Below are 8,159 nucleotides of genomic sequence, written 5' to 3'. Positions count from 1 at the left end.
CAAGTTTTTTTTATGTAATCTTACTTTCCACACCACTATCTATGTTTAATAAGGTTGAACAGATATTTTGTTCTTTTCTTTTTATTAAGAATAATAATAATAATAACAATAATAATAATAATAATAATAATAATAAAAAAATAATAATAATAATAATAATAATACCTTGCATTTTCTATCTCCTTCAAAGCTTTGGAAGCATAAGACCAATCATGGGCACCTGGATCATTGTCAATCCAATTTCTCACTCCTTTAATACATTGGTCATTATACTCTATAATTATCATTTCTTTAAAGAACTGACGGACAGCAAACAGTGGATAAAGAATGTGGCCAAAACTGACATCAATCACGGTATTTCCATCAATTTGTCCTGTAGAAATATATAACACAACTGTTATAAAACAAAATCAGTTAAAGATAATATCCTTTCAGCTACAGTAGGATGTGTTGGCTCAGTTACCTATAAACCAAGCCCACCCGCTCTTCCAGTACCAGAGGGAATCCGAGCATGGGTTTTCCCGCCAGGCTCAGATTAAAAAACCTAATTTTTCCAGCATCAGATCTCGCGTATTTTGGATGCAATATGTGTCCCTCCCGTGGTGTTTTGGGCACCATTTTACACACGACTGCTGGAAGGAGAGCACACAGACTGCCAGGGCATTGTATATTAATATTAATCATTTACTGGTGCACTGCACATACCTCCCAACTTTTCTGTCTCCCAAGTCAGGACCCTTGCATACCGCAAGTGCGTGCGACTCGGAAAGGGTGTGTGGCCTTGGGTGGGATGGGCGTGGACTCTGTAAAGTGGATGTGTTCTCAATCTCATGGCATGGACCCATTGTATGGCATTTTGGGCAACCACTGGCTCACCTCCCTGTACTGTATAGATGCCATGCCAGTGGCAAACGCAGGATTTTCCTGGGGGGTTTCTGTATGTGTGTGTGTGTGTGTGTGTGTGTGTGTGTGTGTGTATATATATATATAGATAGATAGATAGATAGATAGATAGATAGATAGATAGATAGATAGATAGATAGATACACATATACACAATGTATACTTACAAACACACATATAGTATACACACAGTACACACACACAAATATAGTCACACATATAGGGTTTACATACTGCAAAAAGAAACTAACCAAATATAAAGTCTTATTTGCCAGCACCTGCAGAGTACATTCACACTAGCACACAGTACATACACAAACCGCAATCACTTTCACTGTGTATTCCGAGGCTGACCGCCGGACTTCAATAGCAGATGGCTTGCTAGCGGAGCTGCTGCTCCTGGGCTTCCGCAGGAGCAGCTCCCTCAGCCATCTGTATCGTCGGTGAAGCAGAGAGCTCTGCCGTTCAGAGCTCTCTGTATGCTCAGCAGCTCTCCTCTGATCGCGGCAGCTCGTTTCTGATCGCGGCTGCGGGTAGCCCGCAGCCAGTGCAGAGACGGAGACAAGGCTGTCTCCGTCTCTGAAAAATACATGTGTTCTCTCAGGGGGGTTTCTGGGTACTCAGAAACCCCCCCTGCGTGCGCCACTGCATGCACACAGCATCTATTAGGAAATCACTAACTACAATGCAGAGCAGCGGCTCCCCCAACCCCCCCTCCTCCTCCCATTTGAGCCCGTTGTACACTGCAACCTGTGTATGAATAGCTGACTGCCCTGTTTGAATCAAGATAGTTGGGACGTATGGCTGCACACAGCCCAGAGTTCCTCCTAAATAATAAAATGCAGCACTGTTTAATGTCATTAACCATTAGATTAACCCTTAATTGGTGTTTAGTCACACTGGTACTCTAAATGCAGCCCAGAGCTACTAATACAAGGGCAGCATTAACCCTTGGTGCACACTGGTGTTTTTGTCACTGCTTACAGCGCAGCCCAGAGCTCCTAATACAGGGGAGCATTAACCCTTTGCAGCCTTTACTGGTGCACTCTGGTACTGTAACTGCCCATGGTGCAGCCTAGTTCTCTTAATAGTATTACAGGGCAGCATTATTATTGGTGCACACTGGTTCCTGCAAACGTTTTTGGTGTGTGATACCATTACTACAATATAAGCGCAGTGATTTGCAGCAGTGTGTTAAAACAGAGTGTAAAAGAAATTGTGTGTTCAGGGCCAGGCAGTGGCACTGTGTTACAATAACGCTCAGCAGGTGCCATGCCACTGCATTGCTAATATAAGCACTGTGAGCTGCAGTATGTAAAAAATAAAAATTCTAAATAAAATAAATAACCAAGTACTAGTATTGAGGCTGCTGCCAGTCATGATAGTACTACACAGTGTCGGACTGGGGCCCGAAGGGCCTACCGGGGGAATGCAGTGATAGGGGGCCATGCATAAGGGTGTGGCCAGCCACCACATTGGTTTACATAACCATTCGAGACTGCATGGGCTGGGGCCCTAGATATATATATATACTGTACAGTCAATATTGCCAGTGCATGCATAATAATGTATCAGATTAATTACAGCAATGCATGATAGAAAATACACCATAGTCCTGCGCATTATAATGGAACATAGTGCACAGTGCAGAACCTCTTCTCTAGAGGAGGAGGTAGGAGCCCCAGGCAGTAGGGCCCACCGGGGGTTTCCCCTGTACCCCTGTGGGCCAGTCCGACCCTGGTACTACATCATCTACTAAAGGTTGTCCAGAGAGGTACAGGTCTTCACCTTGAAAACTGAAAAGACATCAGTGTCCCCCCCAAAAAAACACTAAGGGGTATATTCAATTAGCAGTGATAATGAACTTTTCACGTGAAAAGTCCGGTTTTCGGGTGAAAAAACTGACTTTTCACGTGAAACGCAATTACAGGCTATTCAATTATCCTGGAAAATTTATCGGTGATCATTTTTTCACTAATTTCACTTCACCTTCTCTGAAGCAGGTGAAAAGTTGGGAAAAGTCACTATTTTAAGGTAAAAATGTTTGGATATGGTACAGAACTCCTGGGACACCCCCCTTAATGACTAATTAGGCACGTTGAAGTTTTTAATTATTTTTAATTGGCCAATAATGACATGTCATTTTTGGGGTGAAAAAGCAAAAAGTGATGGAAATTGAGGTTCAAGGTATGGGACAGGTATATCGGGGTGCATTATGAGTGGGACAGGTGTTTTTTAGGCTTGCAGATGGGAGTAATCAGTCTGTTTCCACTTTTTTTTAAAGTACCCTAAAATGACCCAAATATATACTTATACCCATTTTCATGTACCCCAAATTTAATGAGAGCATTTATTTTGCTCAAAAAAACTTGCTTTCTATCATTTTTTTGCATTTAAAAAAAAAATGCATATAACAGCCATTTCACACAATTTAAGTCCCCAAAAACGCTCTAATGTGATCTCTAATACACTTCTCTTCTGTTTTCCTGTGTTAGTTTAGCATTTTTTGGGGTACAGGCTGATTTCCCCATTTTCAGCTGCACTTTTCACTGCAAGAATTTTCACGTGAAACCCGGTCGGAATTGAATAGGTCGAAAAACGGAGCGTTTTCGCGGCAATTTTCAGCCAATTGCCGCGAAAAATTTTCGGGTGAAAAATTGCCGTGAATTTGCGGATAATTGAATACCCTAGTAAGGCTGAAGAACAAACTGTGTGTTCAGAAATCTCTGAGGAGAGTATGGGGGTGTCCACAATAGCTATTTGTGAGTCTGACATTTCTCACACTGTACTCATAGAGAATCCTCCTTCCCTTCCTGCACCATCTACAAATGTGGGGATAAACAGTACAGGTAAAGAGGGGGATGATGACACAATAGAAATTGAGGATACTTATGTGGAAGTGGAACAGAATGAGGGGGATATTTGTGTACTATTTGATGCTAATGAGAATGATTGATGTTGATTAGGATGTTGATGATGTTGGTTGTGTAAGTCAGTCACCGGTGGCAGAAATCTTGTCTGTGATAATAAGGCAGCCATTGTGATGCCTGAGCATAAATACTAAAAAGCCACCTCTTGGGCGTGGGATTCGATTTTCCCAAAACCTGACAAAATATATAAAGGTATTTGCTCCATTTGTGAGGCCAAAGTTAGTAGACATTAGGGACATTAACCATCTAGGCACCTCCTCCATTTTAAGTAATTTGTGGAGAGTTCATGAAATTTATTTTACAAATTTGTAATAATTTGTAATTAATACCCTCATCATCAGCCTCCTCATTAGTGATCAGAGGTAGTGCTTCCTAAAATTTGGTTTGTGGGGGCCCAAACAAACCAAGCACTTCAAACACAAAAGTGACAGTCCCTGTCGCTAAAAAGCTTTTTTTGTCAAACTGTGTATGTCCTTTTTAATAACCAACATAAGGGTGGGAGGGAGGGACCAAGGATAAATCCATCTTACTTCACTTTTCTTTTCATGGTGAGCTGAATTTCTGGGGGGTATTGGGGATGTTTGTTTTTTTGGATATACATTTGTATTGGTTATAGTTCTAATACAATAATAATTTGCAATACATTTTTAAACAGATATACATGCCATGTGTTTGTGTCACAGCTCTGTTGCTTACTTTATCCAGCAAGCCTTTGGCCAGTATTTTTGTAGAATTATGTGAGCTGTGAGGTCATCAAAATTGACTGGAAATGATTTAAAATTAATATTATTGATGTTACTAATACTGTAGGAACCAAAACAGGTCCAAATTACAAGCTATTTTTTAGCATGTTTTTAATAGATTCAAAACCAAAATGCATGAGGATAGTTTTGCAATATAAAAAAAAAAAAACACGCACAAAATTAATACAGATCCAAAACCAACACAGTTTAGCCACACACAGCTATAGTTGATATATCTGAGTTAGGGAAATGGTAGTTACTAGAGCCTCATAGCCAGTATTCAGCAATGCTTCACACCAGGCAAGATGGCGCCCAGTCAGGAACTAACTGCCAACTGTCAGATAAGGCATAAAGATACTCCCCAGGGATATCATACACTTCAAGCTATTACAGCTAACAAACAGAGTCACTGATAAAATTGATGCAGTGCAGGTAGATGGTTCCTTAATCTGATAAGATATGTTAAACATGCTGGAAAGAGTTAGAGAGGCTGAAAATTGCACCTCCATCCTTGAGGACTCATTTTCACTTACAGGAGATTATATACCCCTGATAATATTTTCCGAATAATTTCAATTGACTATATGACCCCAAATTGACTTCCTAAGAGCCATTGTCAACTGCAGTATAGGTAGATTGAAACTTGCAATAATGGCAATCCAGTTGAAGTTTTTATATGTGCTCCAACAGTCCCCAATATAAATTTACACTAGTGATGAGCGGGTTCGGTTCATTGGAATCCGAACCCAAAAACTTCACCTTTTTTTGCCCGGGTCCGAGCAACTCGGATCCTCCCGCCTTGCTCTGTTAACCTGAGCGCGCCCGAACATCATCATCCCGCGGTCGGATTCTCGCGAGATTCGTATTCTATATAAGGAGCCGCGCGTCGCCGCCATTTTTCACTCGTGCATTGGAGATGATCGTGAGAGGACGTGGCTGGCGTCCTCTCAGTTTCTATGTTCAGGGGGCTGCAAATATCTGTGCTCAGTGTGCTGCAAATATCTGTGCTCAGTGTGCTGCAAATATCTGTGCTCAGTGTGCTGCAAATATCTACGTTCTCTGCCTGAAAAACGCTCCTTATCTGTGCTCAGTGTGCTGCAAATATCTGTGCTCACTCTGCTTTATTGTGGGGACTGGGGACCACCAGTATTATATAGGAGGAGTACAGTGCATAGTTTTTCTGACCAGTGACCAGTGACCACCAGTATTATACGTTCTCTGTCTGAAAAATGCTCCATATCTGTGCTCAGTGTGCTGCAAATATCTGTGCTCACACTGCTTTATTGTGGGGACTGGGGACCACCAGTATTATATAGGAGGAGTACAGTGCAGAGTTTTGCTGACCAGTGACCAGTGACCACCAGTATTATACATTCTCTGCCTGAAAAACGCTCCATATCTGTGCTGCATTGTAGTATATATAGTAGGAGTACAGTGCATAATTTTGCTGACCACCAGTATATAATATATAGCAGTACAGTACAGTAGTCCACTGCTCTACCTACCTCTGTGTCGTCAAGTATACTATCCATCCATACCTGTGGTGCATTTCAGTTTTGCACACTTTGCTGACCACCAGTATATAATATATAGCAGTACGGTACAGAAAGCCACTGCTCTACTTACCTCTGTGTCGTCAAGTATACTATCCATCCATACCTGTGGTGCATTTCAGTTTTGCACAGTTTGCTGACCACCAGTATATAATATATAGCAGTACGGTACAGTAGGCCACTGCTCTACGTACCTCTGTGTCGTCAAGAATACTATTCATCCATACCTGTGGTGCATTTCAGTTTTGCACAGTTTGCTGACCACCAGTATATAATATATAGCAGTACGGTACAGAAGGCCACTGCTATACCTACCTCTGTGTCATCAAGCATACTATCCATCCATACCTGTGGTGCATTTCAGTTTTGCACAGTTTGCTGACCACCAGTATATAATATATAGCAGTACGGTACAGAAGGCCACTGCTCTACTTACCTCTGTGTCGTCAAGTATACTATCCATCCATACCTGTGGTGCATTTCAGTTTTGCACAGTTTGCTGACCACCAGTATATAATATATAGCAGTACGGTACAGTAGGCCACTGCTCTACGTACCTCTGTGTCGTCAAGTATACTATTCATCCATACCTGTGGTGCATTTCAGTTTTGCACAGTTTGCTGACCACCAATATATAATATATAGCAGTACGGTACAGAAGGCCACTGCTCTACCTACCTCTGTGTCGTCAAGTATACTATCCATCCATACCTGTGGTGCATTTCAGTTTTGCACACTTTGCTGACCACCAATATATAATATATAGCAGTAAGGTACAGAAGGCCACTGCTCTACCTACCTCTGTGTCGTCAAGTATACTATCCTTCCATACCTGTGGAGCATTTCAGTTTTGCACAGTTTGCTGACCACCAGTATATAATAAATAGCAGTACGGTACAGAAGGCCACTGCTCTACTTACCTCTGTGTCATCAAGTATACTATCCATCCATACCTGTGGTGCATTTCAGTTTTGCACAGTTTGCTGACCACCAGTATATAATATATAGCAGTACGGTACAGAAGGCCACTGCTCTACGTACCTCTGTGTCGTCAAGTATACTATTCATCCATACCTGTGGTGCATTTCAATTTTGCACAGTTTGCTGACCACCAGTATATATTATATAGCAGTACGGTACAGTAGGCCACTGCTCTACCTACCTCTGTGTCGTCAAGTATACTATCCTTCCATATCTGTGGAGCATTTCAGTTTTGCACAGTTTGCTGACCACCATTATATAATATATAGCAGTACGGTACAGAAGGCCACTGCTCTACCTACCTCTGTGTCGTCAAGTATACTATCCATCCATACCTGTGGTGCATTTCAGTTTTGCAGAGTTTGCTGACCACCAGTATATAATATATAGCAGTACGGTACAGTAGGCCACTGCTCTACCTACCTATGTGTCGTCAAGTATATTATCCATCCATACCTGTGGTGCATTTCAGTTTTGCACAGTTTGCTGACCACCAGTATATAATAAATAGCAGTACGGTACAGAAGGCCACTGCTCTACTTACCTCTCTGTCGTCAAGTATACTATCCATCCATACCTGTGGTGCATTTCAGGTTTGCACAGTTTGCTGACCACCAGTATATAATATATAGCAGTACGGTACAGAAGGCCACTGCTCTACGTACCTCTGTGTCGTCAAGTATACTATTCATCCATACCTGTGGTGCATTTCAGTTTTGCACACTTTGCTGACCACCAGTATATAATATATAGCAGTACGGTACAGAAGGCCACTGCTCTACCTACCTCTGTGTCGTCAAGTATACTATCCATCCATACCTGTGGTGCATTTCAGTTTTGCACAGTTTGCTGACCACCAATATATAATATATAGCAGTACGGTACAGAAGGCCACTGCTCTACCTACCTCTGTGTCGTCAAGTATACTATCCATCCATACCTGTGGTGCATTTCAGTTTTGCACAGTTTGCTGACCACCAGTATATAATATATAGCAGTACGGTACAGTAGGCCACTGCTCTACCTACCTCTGTGTCGTCAAGTATACT

This window comes from Pseudophryne corroboree, chromosome 1 (genome assembly GCF_028390025.1).
Source record: "Pseudophryne corroboree isolate aPseCor3 chromosome 1, aPseCor3.hap2, whole genome shotgun sequence".
Classification (NCBI taxonomy): domain Eukaryota; kingdom Metazoa; phylum Chordata; class Amphibia; order Anura; family Myobatrachidae; genus Pseudophryne; species Pseudophryne corroboree.
The sequence above is the reverse complement of the archived record's forward strand: the minus strand, read 5'-3'. Positions refer to the sequence as shown.